Source organism: Coenobita brevimanus, chromosome 97 (genome assembly GCF_032717465.1).
Source record: "Coenobita brevimanus isolate Jiangsu-jjx chromosome 97, ASM3271746v2, whole genome shotgun sequence".
In the NCBI taxonomy this organism is placed as follows: domain Eukaryota; kingdom Metazoa; phylum Arthropoda; class Malacostraca; order Decapoda; family Coenobitidae; genus Coenobita; species Coenobita brevimanus.
Window position 1 is genome coordinate 41,416,870 of NC_137050.1, and position 17,344 is coordinate 41,434,213.

The 17,344-nt window shown below is 43.0% G+C and overlaps 1 protein-coding gene across 1 annotated transcript in view; it reads left to right on the forward strand.

The window, feature by feature from the left end:
- The window catches only part of LOC145413672 (UDP-glucosyltransferase 2-like), a 231,740-nt gene that overhangs the window by 8,562 nt on the left and 205,834 nt on the right, over positions 1-17,344 (forward strand). The window lies entirely within an intron of this gene.

Sequence of the window (17,344 nt, forward strand, 5' to 3'; positions counted from 1 at the left end):
GCCTGGCATCTTGTAGAGGAAGGTGTCACGTGTATACGTACCAATAATCACTCACGAAAATTGAAAATTGTGCAAATTAGGGACCTTGCAATTTTTTCGCGTTTATGTACGTCGACGGGATTGGCAGTGACAAAATGTGTGGACGTTAAAGAATGTCGACGGGATGCCGCGGGTTAATAATAAAATACAGTAAATTATAATACCAGTAAAAAAATAACAAATGGACTCAAATCTCATTTATCAAGTACACACACACAGGAAAATACATTTTGTGATTTTTAAAATCAGTATAATGATAAACAGTATGCAAAAATAAGATAAAAAAATCAATCTATATCACAATATGATCTAAATGGTTAGTTTGATGGAGTGACTGGACACCCCAAGGGGGAAGGGGGAAAGTGCCCCTCTCTCTCACTACACCAGAGGCAGGACTAAACCAATCCACATGCTCCCTCCCCTCACTGAATCAGGAGAGTACTGGAACAGAGAGAAATATTCGAATTACCTGCTAGGAAATATGAGCTTTAAAACAAAAATTGGGATCCCAAAACACCCCACCTGACTAACGAAGGGTAAAACATGCTTGGGGTTTCATTCTCTTGGGATTTACTTTGGAAAATCATATTACCTCTCTTGTACAATTTGCTTCCAAGAGGTTAAGTGTGCCAAGCCGACTTCATGCCTTCTTTACCCCAGCACAGTTGTTGACTATATACACGGGTTTTATTCCGTCCTGTGTAGAGTACAACTCTAGAGTGTGGGGGAGGGTCTCCACATATGGCTCTTCTCAATAAAGTGGAGTCAAAAGCTCTTCATCCAAATAACTCTCCTCATCCTACTGGCTCCGGTAACCCCTGTCTCTTCGCTGCACTGTTGCATCATTATTTCATTTCTGTCTCTACTTCAGGTCAGGTGTGGGTAAGGGGATGGGTCTGATATGATGTGGCAGGGGTAAACCAGCTCTGCTGTCGGGCCCTGCTGCAGATGTCACTGATTGCACTGCGCAGTTGACCCTTGTGCGGTGTGGTGCAGTGAGGATCTGTCCCTTCTCCCCTTTGGGGCTAAGATGCGAATGACTGTGTTTGAATGGATGAGTAAATGGGGAGTGTGTCGTCCTGTCTCGGCTACCTCCCTTTCACTGGGGAAAGCAGCCTAGGTATATAGATGGATAGATGGAAAAATAGCTCTCTACTTCAATGGTCACTGTTCTTGAGAAATGTCAGCTTGTATTCCACCAATACAGTGGGCACGTAGCTCCTGTCCAGCGGCAAACTTGCATTCCTTTTCTGCCCAACTCTCTGATGCAAGAGTTATTGCCTGTGCTTCATGTTTGCAACAGGTCAACTCTGGAACTGTCTTTCTCTATCCGTATTATTACTGCCTATGATCTACAGTCTTTTAAACACAATGTGTCCAGGCGCCTTGAAAGAACGGACCTTGAATTCGGTTCTATTGATATCTATTTTTTTTTTCTTGGGAGATAAAAATCAAGAGTTCTGACCTTTGTCCCTTGTTCCTTGCATAAAAAATCTAAATGCCAGTCCCAAGCCCAGATAAGTACAGTAGGTAAGCTTTGGAAGTAAAAACCGGCCACATCCAAAACTGAGATCAATGGCGAAGATTGGTGAAACATATGGACCCCACATAGAAATGGGAAAAGACGTACTTCGTAAACTGACCAAAGAAACCGCAACGCACACAAGATCCAACGGCTAAAACATTTATGTTTAACAAAATTTAAGTATGAAATTTTCATCCAATCATTGCCAATTATTCTCCTGGCTAGTCATTGTCAGCCTCATTAATGAAAAATAAAAATGAAATGTTACCCTCTGGGTCAGAGTACTTTGGATGGTTCGTGTTGTCTACGACTGTCTAAATTTGATCAACCATGGTGGAAGAAATTAGTAGTAGCAGCAGCAGCAGTAGTAGTAGTAGTAGTAGTAGTAGTAGTAGTGGTGGTGGTTATGGTGGTGGTAGTAGTACTAGTAATAGTAGTAGTAGTGGTAGTAGCAGTAGAAGCAGTAGTAGTAGTGGTAGTAGTAATGGTAGTAATAGTAGTGGCGGTTGTGGTGGTGGTGGTAGTAGTAGTGGAAGAGCAGACGCAGGAAAACAAGAATCAATTACAGAAGGAATATTGGAATTAGGGACAGTAAAGGAGAAGCAGTAGCAGAAAATATAGTAACAGAGATGTAAGTATTATTGGGTAATGGTAGAGCAATAGGAGAATAAAAAGAGTCGAGCGTGGAAGAAGTATTGAACACATCTGGTGTGGTATCTGGATGATATCCCTGGATGACATATGAATATTCCGGAAGAGGAGTTGTAGTAATAAGATATGTAGTTGTGGTAAAGGTCGGAGATGTAGAAAGGGAAGAATATGTTTGTTTCTTTATTGCCACTGCGCAAAACTGTAGGACTTTATTTTTACTTATAAGTTTTTTTTTTTTTTTTTCTGGAGCAGGAAACAGATTTTCATCATCAGTAAGAACTGATTGAGGTGTAGCAATAGGAGTCAGCGGTACTGACTAGAAGAAGGGGAACATAAACACACAGAGGAAAAAACACAAACAATAAACAAAGGGACAAAAAGTCAATAGGGAAAACAGTAAAATGTTTACAAAATTTATAAGAAATATAATCAAAACCACAACAATAAATAAAGAAAAATATTTACTGAGTTAATGCTTACGGTTGAGACACAAGAAAAATCAGAAAATTTGAAAAAATGAAGGAAACAGATAAATTAAACTTACTATTTACAGGAAATTGGTGGTGGAGCTGGAATTACTGGGAAGTGTTACTGAGCCATGGTCAGTACCAAAAATATTATCAGTGCCGGGAACGGGAAATATTCGTAAAAAAAAAATCTTGTCCACAGGTCACTTACTTCCAAGAATAAAAATAAGAAAACTCTACCACTGAACCCTGGAACTCAGCACACTTTGACTGAAGAGTCCACCAGAGAGTAGGTAACAGTTGGGCTGGCCACAGATAATTAAGAGAATGGCTTGGTGTTGGGCAATATCAAGAAAAGTCAGCGGACACCAAGGGGATTGTGACTGCTGTGAAGTGAACCTGGTAGAACAGTCAACAGATGAGGGGAGAGTTCAAACTGGAGTGAGTGGTGAAAGGGGGACAGCCAACATGGTGCAACTTATGCGAGGGGTGCATTGAGAGCCCCACCCAATTGAAGACAAGCAGAGGCAGGGAAGAAGACGCCTGACTGAATGTAGAGGGAAGTGTTGCTAGATGTGCAGATCTCGATTGCGATTAACACGATATTTTCAGAAGTATTAAGTAAACTGCTAAAGTATTTCTCCAAAGAAATGAGGAGACTCACAAGCAGGTGGGTACAGAGGACAGTCTATCTATCTATCTATCTATAGCCCGACGCCCTAATCCCGCAAAGGGTGGCCGCAGACAAAACGCCTCCAAGTCACTCTGTCACCCACCATTTGACTCCCCTCCCCCCAACTCACCCCCCCTCCCTCATATACCTCTCACTCCATCTCTCCACCTCATCCTCGGTCTACCCCTCCCTCTCCCTCCCTCCACCTCACCTACATACACCCTCTTAGTCAGTCTTTCATTCTCCATCCTCTCCACATGTCCAAACTACCTCAGTGTACTTCTCCTAATCTTTTCAACCACATCCACATCTACCCCACAACGTTCCTTCACTTCTTCATTCGTCAACCTGTCCCTCCACGTTACTCCACATGCTCCTCTCAAGTAACTCATTTCCACTGCTCTCACTCTTGACTTGTTCCCCTCTTGCAATGTCCACGCCTCGCTTCCATACGTCAGGGTAGGGATCACAATACCATCATGCAGTGACTTCTTAACTTCCATACAGTCAGGCTGTAGAATTATGGGTTACTTTTCCGAAACTGCTGAAGTGGCAGTTTTATAAAGTTGAATGGTGTTAAACGGAGGATTCTTTGGTCTGCAGACTGTTGCCACCATTATATTATGGGTGTTTGTCAGTTTAAAGGCTAGTATTCTCTTTTTTTTCTTTTTTTGTCGTTTACTAGCTAGAGGTTGAGAAAACGAGATTGTGTCTCCCTGTCTCTGTGAGATTTGGCGTGGAACTGTCTGCAACACAAAGGTGGCGTCATGGCACAGACTTCAAGCATGCCATACTGCAGCTTAAGTCGCCTATCCTGTTGCTTTTCAGTCAGCAGCACGCAATCAGCAGAATAAGTGAAAAAGAGAGAGAGATTGTCCAGGTGCTTGAGGGTGCGAAAGTTGATGTATGCGGAATAACTGAAACGAAATGGAGAGGTGAGAGTGTGACAGAATGGGAGTATGGATGCGGTATATGTGTAGGAGTAAGTGAGAATGAGAGGGCAAAAGAAGGAGTATTTATACTTGTGAGTAAAAGATGGAAGAAGAGCATAAGAGAGTATGGATCAGTTGGGTCAAGGATTGTGTGGGTAAGATTGAAAGTTGGAATACAAATGTGGGCAATTGTGTGTGTGTATGTGCCAACGCAAGATCGTGCAAGCAGAGTGAGAGAAGAGTTCTGGACAAATGTGGAAGTGTGCATGGAAAAGTTTGGAAGGAATGAGAGAGTGTTTTTGATCAGTGATATGAATGGTAAAGTAGGGAATGTGAAGGTGGATGGAATAGTTGGTGAGTGGGGTGTGCCTGCTGAGATAGATGAGAATGGCAGTGCGTTAGTGGACATTTGTGCTGGGAGGGGGTTGATGATAGCCAATACCCTCTTCAGGCACAAGATGATCCACAGGTATACATGGCGAGTGATGAGAATGGTGGGTGGTGAACTGAATGAAAGGAAGGCAATGATTGATTATATGTGTGTGGATGAAAGGATGCAAAAATGTGTAATGGATGCAAGAGCTTATAGAGGTTGGGGGAGTGGACTTTCTGACCACTACTTGGTGGTGGCCAGAAACAAGGTCCAATTAGGATGGAGAAATAGAAGAAGGAAGGGATGGGAAGAAGGAGTATTCGTAAGGAGAGTGGAAAGGTTACAAGAGGATGAGAAAAAGGCAGAGTATAAGAGAGAAGTGGAGGAATGATTGGGCAAATATGAATTGGAGCAGATGGGGGACGTGGAAGGTGTGTGCAGGATATTTACAGAAGTATGTGCAGCATGTGATGTGGTGTGTGGGATGAAGAGAAGACGAAGGGGGGTGCAAGGAACAGCGTGGTGGAATGAAGAGATGAGACAGGCTGTGGCACAAAAGAAGAAAGCATACAATGAATGGATGAGAAATAGGGGCGTGGAAGAAGTTGAGAGGCGGAAGAGAGAGTTATATGTAGAAAGAGAGAGGTGAAAAAATTAGTAAGGGAGAGTAAGAAGAGAGCGGATGAGAAATTTGGAAGGAACTTGAGTGAAAAGTGGAGAGACTGTATGAAAATGTTCTGGAAAGAGGTGAAAAGAGTAAGACAGGGTGGAAGTGAAGTTAGCAGGGGAGTGAAAGATAAAAATGGTAGATTACTAGTGGAGAAGGGAGAAAAAGTGAGCAGATGGAGAGAACACTTTAAGGAATTGTTGAACATAGAAGATGGAAGTAATGCGAGTATAAGTGGCTGGAAAATGGCTGGGAGAAGGAGGGAGGTGAGAAGACAGGAAGAAATCAGAAGGATAGAAGCTATGGAAGCAATGAAGAAAGGTAAATTGGGGAAAGACCCAGGAATTGATGAGAGATAGTAGTAGAATGGATGTGGAAAATGTGCAGATTGGCCTGGGAGGAAGGTAGAGTCCCGGAGGATTGGAAGTCAGGTATAACTATCCCCTTGTACAAAGGAAAAGGGGAAAAAGAAGTGTGTGGTAATCATAGGGGCATCTGTCTTCTTAGTATAATAGGAAAAGTGTATGGTAGGATACTTATTGACAGAATTAGAGAAAGAACAGAGGAATTAGTTGGAGAAGAACAGGGAGGCTTTGGGAAGGGAAGAGGTTGTGTAGATCAGATATTCACTCTTAGATCTTTAGTGGAAAAGTTTCTAGATAAGGGAAAGAAGTTGTATGTGGCTTTCATGGATTTGGAGAAAGCATATGACAGGGTGGATAGACAAGGATTGTGGAAAGTATTAAGAATATATGGAGTAGATGGGAAGTTGTTGAATGCTGTGAAGAGTATGTATGATGGTGCTAAGGCTGCAGTGCGTGTGGGTGGTGAACTGAGTGAATTTTTCTCTTTGAAGGTTGGGTTGAAACAGGGATGTGTCATGTCTCCATGGTTGTTCAATCTGTACATGGATGGGGTAATAAAAGAGGTACAAGGTAGGGTAGTGGATGTTGGAGTGGCCCTGATGAGAGAGGGTAGTGTTTGGAAACTCCCTGTACTGTTGTTTGCAGATGATACTGTGTTGTTGAGTGAAGACGAAGGAGAGCTGCAAGGCTTGGTGGATGAATCTGGGAGAGTGTGTAAGAAACGGAATCTAAAGGTGAATGTAGGAAAGAGTAAAGTGATGGTCTTTGAGAGGGGTGAAGTCAGTGAATGTACAGCGAGGTTGGATGGTGATTGATTGATTGATTGATTGCAAATAATTAAAATCTGGCGGCGCAACTGCCAGGGTCATATGCCGCCGGACGACAAAGTAAAACGCACAGCAAAATAAAAAGTGCATATTCAAATTAAAGTTAATATCTGGTAGTAGGAACAAAACACTGAAAAATAATAAAAGAATAGTTTATAAAATATCAAGTACTTATGAAAGTGGAAGGAGGCCAGTGTCCTGAAGAAAACTAAAAACATCACTAAAATCGCTAGAGGCTTTGCCAACCATCTAGGACAAACAGTAGGCACCATCTGCCCCCTTATGCCTATGGAGGAATCTCTGACGTAGGTCCCCCAGACTCGGACACTCGACCAGCAAGTGACGGACAGTAAGGGGAACAAGACAGTCATCACAGTATGGTTGAGATTCACCATTCATCAGGAACCCATGTGTAAGCCGCGAATGCCCAATGCGAAGCCTAGCAAGAGCCACCTCCAATCGCCGAGACATAGAGGGAAGAGCCTTTGGCACAACCACTCTCTGAAAGATTTCTTTTAGTTTATTGTGAGAAACAACATCCCAGTGTCTCTGCCAACACGTATGAATTGCGTACCGCAAGTAAGGTGTTACATCTGAAGCAGGAAGTGGGTAGTCGGTTGGGGGCTGTTGAGAAGATGCAGCTTTAGCTAAAGTATCTGCCCTCTCATTGCCCACCACACCAACATGTGCGGGTACCCAACAGAAGTCTACATGGCGGCCACGACGGCCAAGAAGAAAAAGCCATTCTAAAATTAATAAAACCAATGGATGGGATGCATTAATAGACTCCAGTGCAGACAAAGCACTATGCGAGTCACTAAAAATCACAAAAACGGATTGGGGGAGAGTAAAAATAATTTTAACAGCATATAAAATTGCAGTCAGTTCCGCTGATCCCTACCCTGACGTATGGAAGCGAGGCGTGGACCTTGCAAGAAGGGAACAAGTCAAGAGTGAGAGCAGTGGAAATGAGTTACTTGAGAGGAGCATGTGGAGTGACGTGGAGGGACAGGTTGACGAATGAAGAAGTGAAGGAACGTTGTGGGGTAGATGTGGATGTGGTTGAAAAGATTAGGAGAAATACACTGAGGTGGTTTGGACATGTGGAGAGGATGGAGAATGAAAGACTGACTAAGAGGGTGTATGTAGGTGAGGTGGAGGGAGGGAGAGGGAGGGGTAGACTGAGGATGAGGTGGAGGGATGGAGTTGAGAGGTATATGAGGGAGGGGGGGGTGAGTTGGGGGGAGGGGAGTCAAATGGTGGGTGACAGAGTGACTTGGAGGCGTTTTGTCTGCGGCCACCCTTTGCGGGATTAGGGCGTCAGGCTATAGATAGATAGATAGATAGTTCCGCTGTATACACTGAAGTAATGCCTGGAAGGCTACCACCCCTACTAAAGGAAGGGAAGACAACACCAAATCCTACTCCAGTATCAGTCTTAGACCCGTCAGTATAGACGGGGACAGAACCCTCATGAATGGAGGCATGTTCTAAAAAGAGGGAGAGGGACACATGAGAGGGAAGTGAGCCCTTTTTTTCAACAACGGACCTACAGAATGTCACACGAGGGAGCAGCCAAAAACCCACCCTTGAGATCCGATGAGGACAAATTGCCAGTCTCGGGACAGAGAGGGCTAACATAACAGACCGGACCCTGTAACCAAATGGCTTTGGGAAATTAGGACGGGTGTCAAAAGCAGAAGATCGGGAATCCTGGGAGACGATGGCACAAGAAACTGAGTCTGGAATGTGATGAAGACGATACCAACACCTCATCATTAGCAACTGGTGACGCAAGTCCAAGGGGAGTATACCAGCATCCACCAATAAGCTTGGAATTGGGGATGATCTGAACGCCCCGGTTGCCAGACGCACACCAGCATGATGTACAGAATTTAACAACCGGAGACGTGCATCTGTAGCAGAGGAGTAGACCTCACACCCATATTCAAGTTTGGGAAGAATAAGAGACCTATGCAAGAGGAGGAGGGTCTGACGGTCAGCACCCCAAGAGGTATGAGCTAAGGCCCTCAAAAGACTCAAAGCTTTAAGACAAGCCACCTTAACAGAACGAATATGAGGAACCCAGGTTAGTTGTCTATCAAACAAAAGACCCAGAAACCGCGTCTCTTCCACACAAGATATTCTCCTACCATAGAGATACAAGTCAGGGTCAGGGTGAACCCCTTGAAGACAACAAAAATGCATAGCCACTGTCTTTGTTGAAGAAAAATGGAAACCATGAGTTTCTGCCCAGTCAGAAATTCGATTGAGAGCCAGCTGCAACTTCCTCTCTATCAGAGACATTCTAGACGAGGTAAAGGAAATCAAGAGGTCATCGACATATAGTGATCCTCGTACACCGTCAGGAAGTACACTAATGACACTGTTAATGGCTACAGCAGAGTAACACTAAGGATACTCCCCTGTGGTCTCCATCTTCTAGAGCTCGGGCAGTAGAAAGCACTCCTCCCACTCGCACCCTTAAAATTCGGTTAGATAAAAACTGTTGAATAAGAATAGGCAAGCGTCCACGAAGACCAAACTCATGAAGAGAGAGTAAAATACCATGACGCCAGGCAGTGTCATATGCCCTCTCCAGATCAAAGAAGACCGTGACCTGGTGTTGGTTAGTGGAGAAAGCCTCAGTGACAGAAGATTCCAAGGACAGTAGTGCATCAGAGGTAGATCGCATTTTTCGAAAACCATACTGAGCAGAGGATAAGAAGTCACCTCTTCTAACACTGACCATCTTTTCCAAAACTTTACATATACAAGACGTCAAAGAAATAGGCCGATAATTCGTTTCCTGTAAGTGGTCCTTACCTGGTTTGGGGATGGGGATAACTACAGCAACACCCCAACAAGCCGGAAACTCCCCAGAACACCAGATCTTATTAAACAGTGAAAGCAAAAACAACAGGGACTCATCAGACAGGTGGCATAAAAAGGCATAAGGAATATCATCATAACCAGGAGAGGAATCATGGCACTGCGACAAAGCCGCCTGGAGTTCAGAAATTGAAAATGGAACATTGTAAGGCTCTCCTCCAGAAGATGCAAAACTGAGACCACGAGACTCTAGGAGCCGACGGTGGCAAGCCGAAGGCGTATCTGCATCCTTCTTTGACACACTGGCAGAATGATCAGCAAGCAACTCTGCAACAGCAAATGGATCAGCCACAGTTCCACCTGCTGCAGATAAAACAGGAGGGGAGTGAACAGTAAATTTTCCTGAAATTTTCCTTACCCGGTTCCACACCCGGGTGATTGAAGTCCTCAAATTGATGGAGGAAACATAATTCTTCCTATGATGATTGTGGGACTGTACACCTGACGAGTGAGCGGGTTTGGATTGATGTTTATGAAGACCCTTCACAGGAGCTTGCCTAGCACCAGAAACTCGCACCCTCTGTCTAACATCTGAAGACAGACGTGAGGATGGGGAAGTAAGTTTTACAACACTCCTTCTTGGAGTGGGCATACCAGTTTGTTTGGTAAGTAGCTTGGGGGCTGTCTTTGGAGGTGTAGGACGGCCAGTGCCCCCACCAGAAGCCCCAGAAGTGGAAGTAGAGCCCACAGGTCTAGAGTCATTTGAGGAGGCCATCCTATGCTTCAGATCTGAAGCACCAACAAGTGGTACATCCCCAGGTGGGGACTGGACCAGAGCTGAACCATCAGCTTCAGCAGTCTCCTGGCTAGATCCCTCAGCCTGCTGGACAGAGGGAACAAGAGAGGTGTCAACAGAAGGGTCAACAACAGAGACTTTAGGTGGCCGGTCTTCATGTTCAGAAGACTCTGATGGACAACGGTGATGTTTACCAGGTACAGATGGAGCCTCGGGCATACTGGCTTCAACGGGAGAAGAGGTCCGGTCAATGTTGTCGTCTGCCACCACCACAGAAGTGTGCAATGCGTCAGCCGCCGAAGTGGGGGCAGAAACAGTCAGAGTAGCGGTCAGGCAAGCATCATTCTCACCAACAGTAGTAACCATGGGGACAGCATTCTGTATATCATGAGTTGAAGGAGTGGGTACTGGAATACGTCGAGGCTGCCTCTGAGATACAGGGCGACGCACGGGCACTCCAGTAAGGACAGCGGCATAAGTAATTCCGGGCTGGAAAAAGCAAGTCTGGGCTATCTTCTTAGCTTCAGGAAACGAAACCCTCTCAGTTGTTCGAATAGACAAAATCTTTTCTAGACAGTAGCGTGGGCAGTTTTTAGAATTTACAGCATGCGGACCCCCACAGTGATAGCATTTAAGGGGGCCTGGACAGTCATTGGTATGACTTTGTCTGCCACAAGAGACACATATAGAGGAAGGCCAGCCTGTGCATGACGGCAAAAGCGGCTAACATGGCCATAACCTTGACAGTGGAAACAACGCTTTGGGGTTGGCACATACGGCTTCACTGGAAGAGATAGCCAAGCAAGTTTCACCGATTCAGGCAAAGTTAATCTATTAAAGGTCAGGAACAAGGTCGGAGTAGGGGTCAGGACACCATCTATTTTCTTCTGTAGACGCTCAACTTTGACAACACCTGATGACTGCAGTTCCTCCAACAACCATCCCTCTGAATATCGGAGTAGGTCACGAGACTGTTGAAAGAAGCATGTGGTACACAGCAAATACCAGAACCCAATACAGACTTCAGAGCCATGAGACTGGAGCTCTCTTCTGGGGAGGACACCTCAGCCAGAATGCTTCCGTCTCCCTGTGTTGAGATTTTCGGTTCCCTCCCACATGTAGAAACTATGGCCCGGTGCAGGTCAAAAATATCAATGTCCAGCACTGACTTCCCCTCAGAGGATTTCATTACCAGATATTTGGTGTATATTACAGGCTCAGACTCATCTAGACCTTGCCTCATAGCCCCACCAAAACCGGTGTGACCGCCTTCCAGTCCCATCTGATCGCCGGGGTAGAGGAGGATAAACGCCACGGGTCTGGAAAGGCTCCAGAGTGGCAATATGTGAGGTGGAGTCCGAAGAATGGCCAGGGACAGATGCCGTGTCTTCAACAAGAGGTTTGTTTTTTGAAATCTCCATATACAAGCAAAATACCTTCATTCCCCCACCCCCCCACCCACCAAGGAGCCCAACAGGGGTAGGTCATATGTCAGGGACAGAACCACTGACGACCCCAGGGGTAGCAGAGGAGTATACGCAGGTAACCACTGAGGGACCCGGACAAGGGTGACTCCAGGACAATAGGAGCCACCAGGCCCCCCAGTGCCCACATGACCCTAGCCAACGCATGACCAGCCACTTGACCTGGTCGGGCCCAACCAGGCCGCCCGTCTAGCCAGAATAAGGGACCAAAGAGGTGTATTGCTAGCTGCAGGACGCACAGTGCAGCATCGCTCAACCTCCAGGACTCCCGTCTCCCAGCATTACGGGACGCCACGCACGGCAAACACGTGGGGAGGCAACAGTCCCGCCCTAGATGGCAAGTGGGCAGGGACTAGCATCACCAGCAGGCCTTCTCCACCAGTGATGTAGGGGGTGCTTGGTCCACGACACTGACAAATGCCGAACCCTACAAAGGTAGGCATGCCTCCAAAGTAGGTGGCACTGCCAGCCACGCTTCAAGTCCCGCCACCACGTCAAGGTGACCCCCCTCAGCGGGGGGTTGGATGGTGAGGAATTGGAAAATGTGAGTACGTTTAAGTACTTGGGTAGTGTGATGAGTAAGTATGGAGGTTTGGAGTGTGAAGTGCTTGAAAGGGTACAGCAGGGAAGAGAGGTTGCTGGTTCCTTGAAAGCAGTGATAAGAAACAGGGAAGCAAGCATGGAAGTGAAAAAGTTACTACATGACAGTATTGTGATACCAACTCTAACATATGGAAGTGAAGCTTGGACGTTGCTGGAAGGACACAAGTCAAGAGTGAGAGCAGTGGAAATGAGTTATTTAAGAGGAGCCTGTGGAGTCACATGGAGAGACAGGCTGACAAATGAGAATATAAAGGAGCGTTGTGGTGTGGATGTGGATGTGATAGGAAGCGTTAGGAGGAATACACTTAGGTGGTTTGGCCATGTGGAGAGGATGGAGGGTGAAAGACTGACGAAGAGAGTTTATGTGAGTGAGGTGGAGGGGGGAAGAGGGAGGGGGAGGCCGAGGATGAGATGGAGGGATGGGGTGGAGAGGTATATGAGAGAGGGGGGGGGTGAGTTGGGAGCAGGGCAGTGAAATGGCGGGGGACAGGGTGACGTGGAGGCGATTTGTTTGTGGCCACCCCGAACGGCATTGAGGCGTCTGGCAATAGATAGATATGTAGGACTACATATTATATTTACAAATCATAATAGAGATAGATAAATAGATAGATAGAAGCAGGGAGTCAAATGATGAGAAGGTGTTGTGTCTGCGAGAATCGAGCAGTGCTAAACATGCTTACACACTCTTGACGCTAGGAACGCTTGATAGGCACACGACAGCGTCCAGTGACCATATACACACATACACATACTCACACACAGGCTGCGAGAACTTTCCATCCACGAGGAACACACGTGACACACCCCTGCTACACCAGAATTTAGGAAAGAGAGCTCAGACGGAGGTTAGCTATAGAACAGAGAGGTCGAGAAGGGGACAAGCGATCCTAGAGACAGGTCACGGGAGAAGGGCTTGGCAATTAGAGAGAGAGACAGATAGCGAGACAGGGAGGTAGCAACCCGGGACTTATACTTCGTTCCGTGTGAGAGATTTGTTAATATTTCCAAGACAAATAAAAATAGTTCCATACTATTCTTTACCTCTCCTGTCACTACATGACAAATGGGGAAGCTACTACAAGATATAAAAGCCGCTCGACCACAAGTCTAAAATATATATATAACTCAACTACAACTCAAGCACAAAGAACCACAAAGTATTTTATGACATAAATGTCATTTATGACATTTGGTAGCAGCGAACGTATACGAACCTCGTCTACGAATCAACATTAAATTCCTACAAAATATCAAGATTGAAAACAAGAATATCTCTCTCTCAACCAACAACACAACCAGCTCCTGACAGTATTCTCTCCAACCAGCCCCCTCCGTCTCCCAGATCATCATGCTGATGCAGAGGTGAATAGAAGGACGCCTTGCAAGCAGTTTAACAAAATATTGACACGATCTTGCAATTTCTACGACGAATCAGCGAACTACAACCATCTACAATCAACTACAATTAACAACTCTACGTCGTCTGTATAATCTTCTACTCGCACCTACAAGTCGCGGCAGTCTTCATCCCACAACGAGTAAATCACTAGAGAAAAGGACCGAGAAAACATCGACATAGAAAAATGGAACAAACAAACGAAGAGTGAGACACGACTCATAACTCATCTTACTCACTCATCTTCACTCAAGTTACTCATCGCTACTCATTCACTCACCACAGCTACCAGTGTGGGAAGTTCAGGTCATCATGCGTGCTTGCTGAAAATACGCCACGTCAGTCAACACACCACCTGCACCACCACTCACACCATTCCCACCACGGTAAAAATTAGTGAGTTACATAGTTACTTCATTTATACAATACACAGTGGTAGACAATAAGCTTCTGCACAAACATATAAAACGTGCTGTATAGTTACACAGCTTAAATACACATACTTATTTCAGTTATCTGCATAACTCAAACACTAAATAATCACCAACACTAAATATTCTACACTGTATATATTCATTCATTTATTATAACATTTATTTACTACCAACGAGTGTTACCATTTATACCTACGTAAAATACGTGTTTCATACATACAACTATACATTATTACATCTACAATGTGATAAAGAAAATATACCATCACAGTTACTCAGTGAGCAATTAAAAGAACTGCATTTAACATTTATTAATTAAAGCTACCTAGTGGAAACAGACAAATTAAGTTACAAGGTAAACTAAAAAAAAAAAAAAAAAAATGGCCAACACAAATGCCGTTAGCAAGAGTGAACATCTTCAACACAATCGTGAAGACAATGATTTCCACACAGTGCTGACACACATATTACTCACGATAGGTACAGGTGAACAACAAGTCAGTGTGTATAGTTAATACTGTATATAGTGTATATATTTTTTATATAAAATAACAAAATATGGGACTATATAATATCATGTTATAATCTCTGTGCAATATAAACTAAACTTTAAAAAAGTATCCCAAGGAAATTAGCCAGTAATTATGCAACCATGAACAACATGGAAAAAGCGTACACAAGCGAAGAAAAACAAACTATACAAAATCAATACATACAAAAAAAAAAAAAAAGAAAGAAAGAAAAGTAAGAAAGAAAAAAGAGAAATAGAGTAAGATCACATAACAAACAAATGAAAATAAGTGTAAGTGTTACTACATATGCCAAAATACCACATAAACTACAAACAAAAAAGCAAATTGTTGTCTCCACAAACAAGTGGCATGGCACATCATCACTATCATCGACCGCAGCATATGTTAGGACTGCAATTATTACAATTATGTAACTACAAACGATATGTAACAATTATGTAACGACAAACGATTGCATTATGTTACACTTTGCCAATTATGTAACAGTTGCATTAACAAGATGTAACTTTTATGTAACTTTAACTACAATTATGTAACTACAAACAATATGTACCATTATGTAACAGTTGCATTAACAAGATGTAACTTTTATGTAACTTTAACTACAATTATGTAACTACAAACAATACTACAAACAATATGTACCATTTCTGTGACAGTTGCATTAACAAGATGTAACTTTTATGTAACTTTAACTACAATAATGTAACTATAAACGATATGTAACAATTATGTAACGACAAACGATTGCATTATGTTACACTTTGCCAGTTAACAGTTGCATTAAGAAGATGTAACTTTTATGTAACTTTAACTACAATAATGTAACTACAAACGATATGTAACAATTATGTAACGACAAACGATTGCATTATGTTACACTTTGCCAATTAACAGTTGCATTAACAAGATGTAACTTTTATGTAACTTTAACTACAATAATGTAACTACAAACGATATGTAACAATTATGTAACGACAAACGATTGCATTATGTTACACTTTGCCAATTAACAGTTGCATTAACAAGATGTAACTTTTATGTAACTTTAACTACAATTATAAGGCCAAGACACTTATGTAATAGTTGCATTAACAAAATGTAACTACAATTATAAGGCCAACACAATTATGCATTAACACAATATTTCGTAACAATTCATAAAATGTTACAATTATGTAGTACCACAATGTTAGTACAATATTATAAGTCATACAATTATAGTACAATTCTGTATTACCAGTATCATCATACAAGTTAGGTGAAATATTAGACATTACTAAAGTGATAACTCTATGTAATGTATAACCTAGCAGTATTACCATTGCACAATTATATGCGTACGTCTGTTGTACATGCACGTCTTACAAAGTGTTATACAACAACCATTGCATTTATTCAAATATGTATACAACTTGTTTAAAATGTAATATTACTGAATAATCACTATTTACTATAAATAATATATGTATACAATATTCATACAATTATGTTACTTTACAATATTATGTATTTCACTTAATTAGCTTATAAGTTCATTATAATGTGTATATAATATGTATTAATATGTTAGGACTATTAACTGTCGATGGTACGCCATTTTCGCGTGGCCGAGCAGATGTAGGACTACATATTATATTTACAAATCATAATAGATAGATAGATAAATAGATAGATAGAAGCAGGGAGTCAGATGATGAGAAGGTGTTGTGTCTGCGAGAATCGAGCAGTGCTAAACATGCTTACACACTCTTGACGCGAGGAATGCTTGATAGGCACACGACAGCGTCTAGTGACCATATACACACATACACATACTCACACACAGCCTGCGAGAACTTTCCATCCACGAGGAACACACGTGACACACCCCTGCTACACCAGAATTTAGGAAAGAGAGCTCAGACGGAGGTTAGCTATAGAACAGAGAGGTCGAGAAGGGGACAAGCGATCCTAGAGACAGGTCACGGGAGAAGGGCTTGGCAATTAGAGAGAGAGACAGATAGCGAGACAGGGAGGTAGCAACCCGGGACTTATACTTCGTTCCGTGTGAGAGATTTGTTAATATTTCCAAGACAAATAAAAATAGTTCCATACTATTCTTTACCTCTCCTGTCACTACATGACAAATGGGGAAGCTACTACAAGATATAAAAGCCGCTCGACCACAAGTCTAAAATATATATATAACTCAACTACAACTCAAGCACAAAGAACCACAAAGTATTTTATGACACATAGTCATTTATGACAGATAGATAGATTTAATACTGCACCTATTATTTAGAGATGGCTTCTTGTATAAAATGTACACACTAATATGATAGTAGTACCACAGGAGAATACCTTCCAAGTGCATGTAAAGTATACAGTGATAGAGAAATAAGTGAAAATACGACCAAATACGTAGTCTGGACTAAGTGTACCATAAGAAACGTAACAATAAGCCAATAATGAGGCAGTGCCACGGCATAGTAGCGGTCCTGTAGTGTGCAGAGTACTGAAAACAAGTGAGATATAGTGATTATATTAAAGTGGAAATAAGTCAAGTCACCTTAGGAATATGTGTTCTTGTGGTGTGGCAGGCATTATCCTGGCGGTTCCCGTCGAATAAGTTGAAAATGTACTCCGATGGCAAAATAGACTTTGTCTACAGCTCGCCAGTATTGATCAGGACACTCAAGATTACACACTTCCAGTATATTGCAAAGATTAGTAGAATAATTAAAGTTCTTCTGACTCAA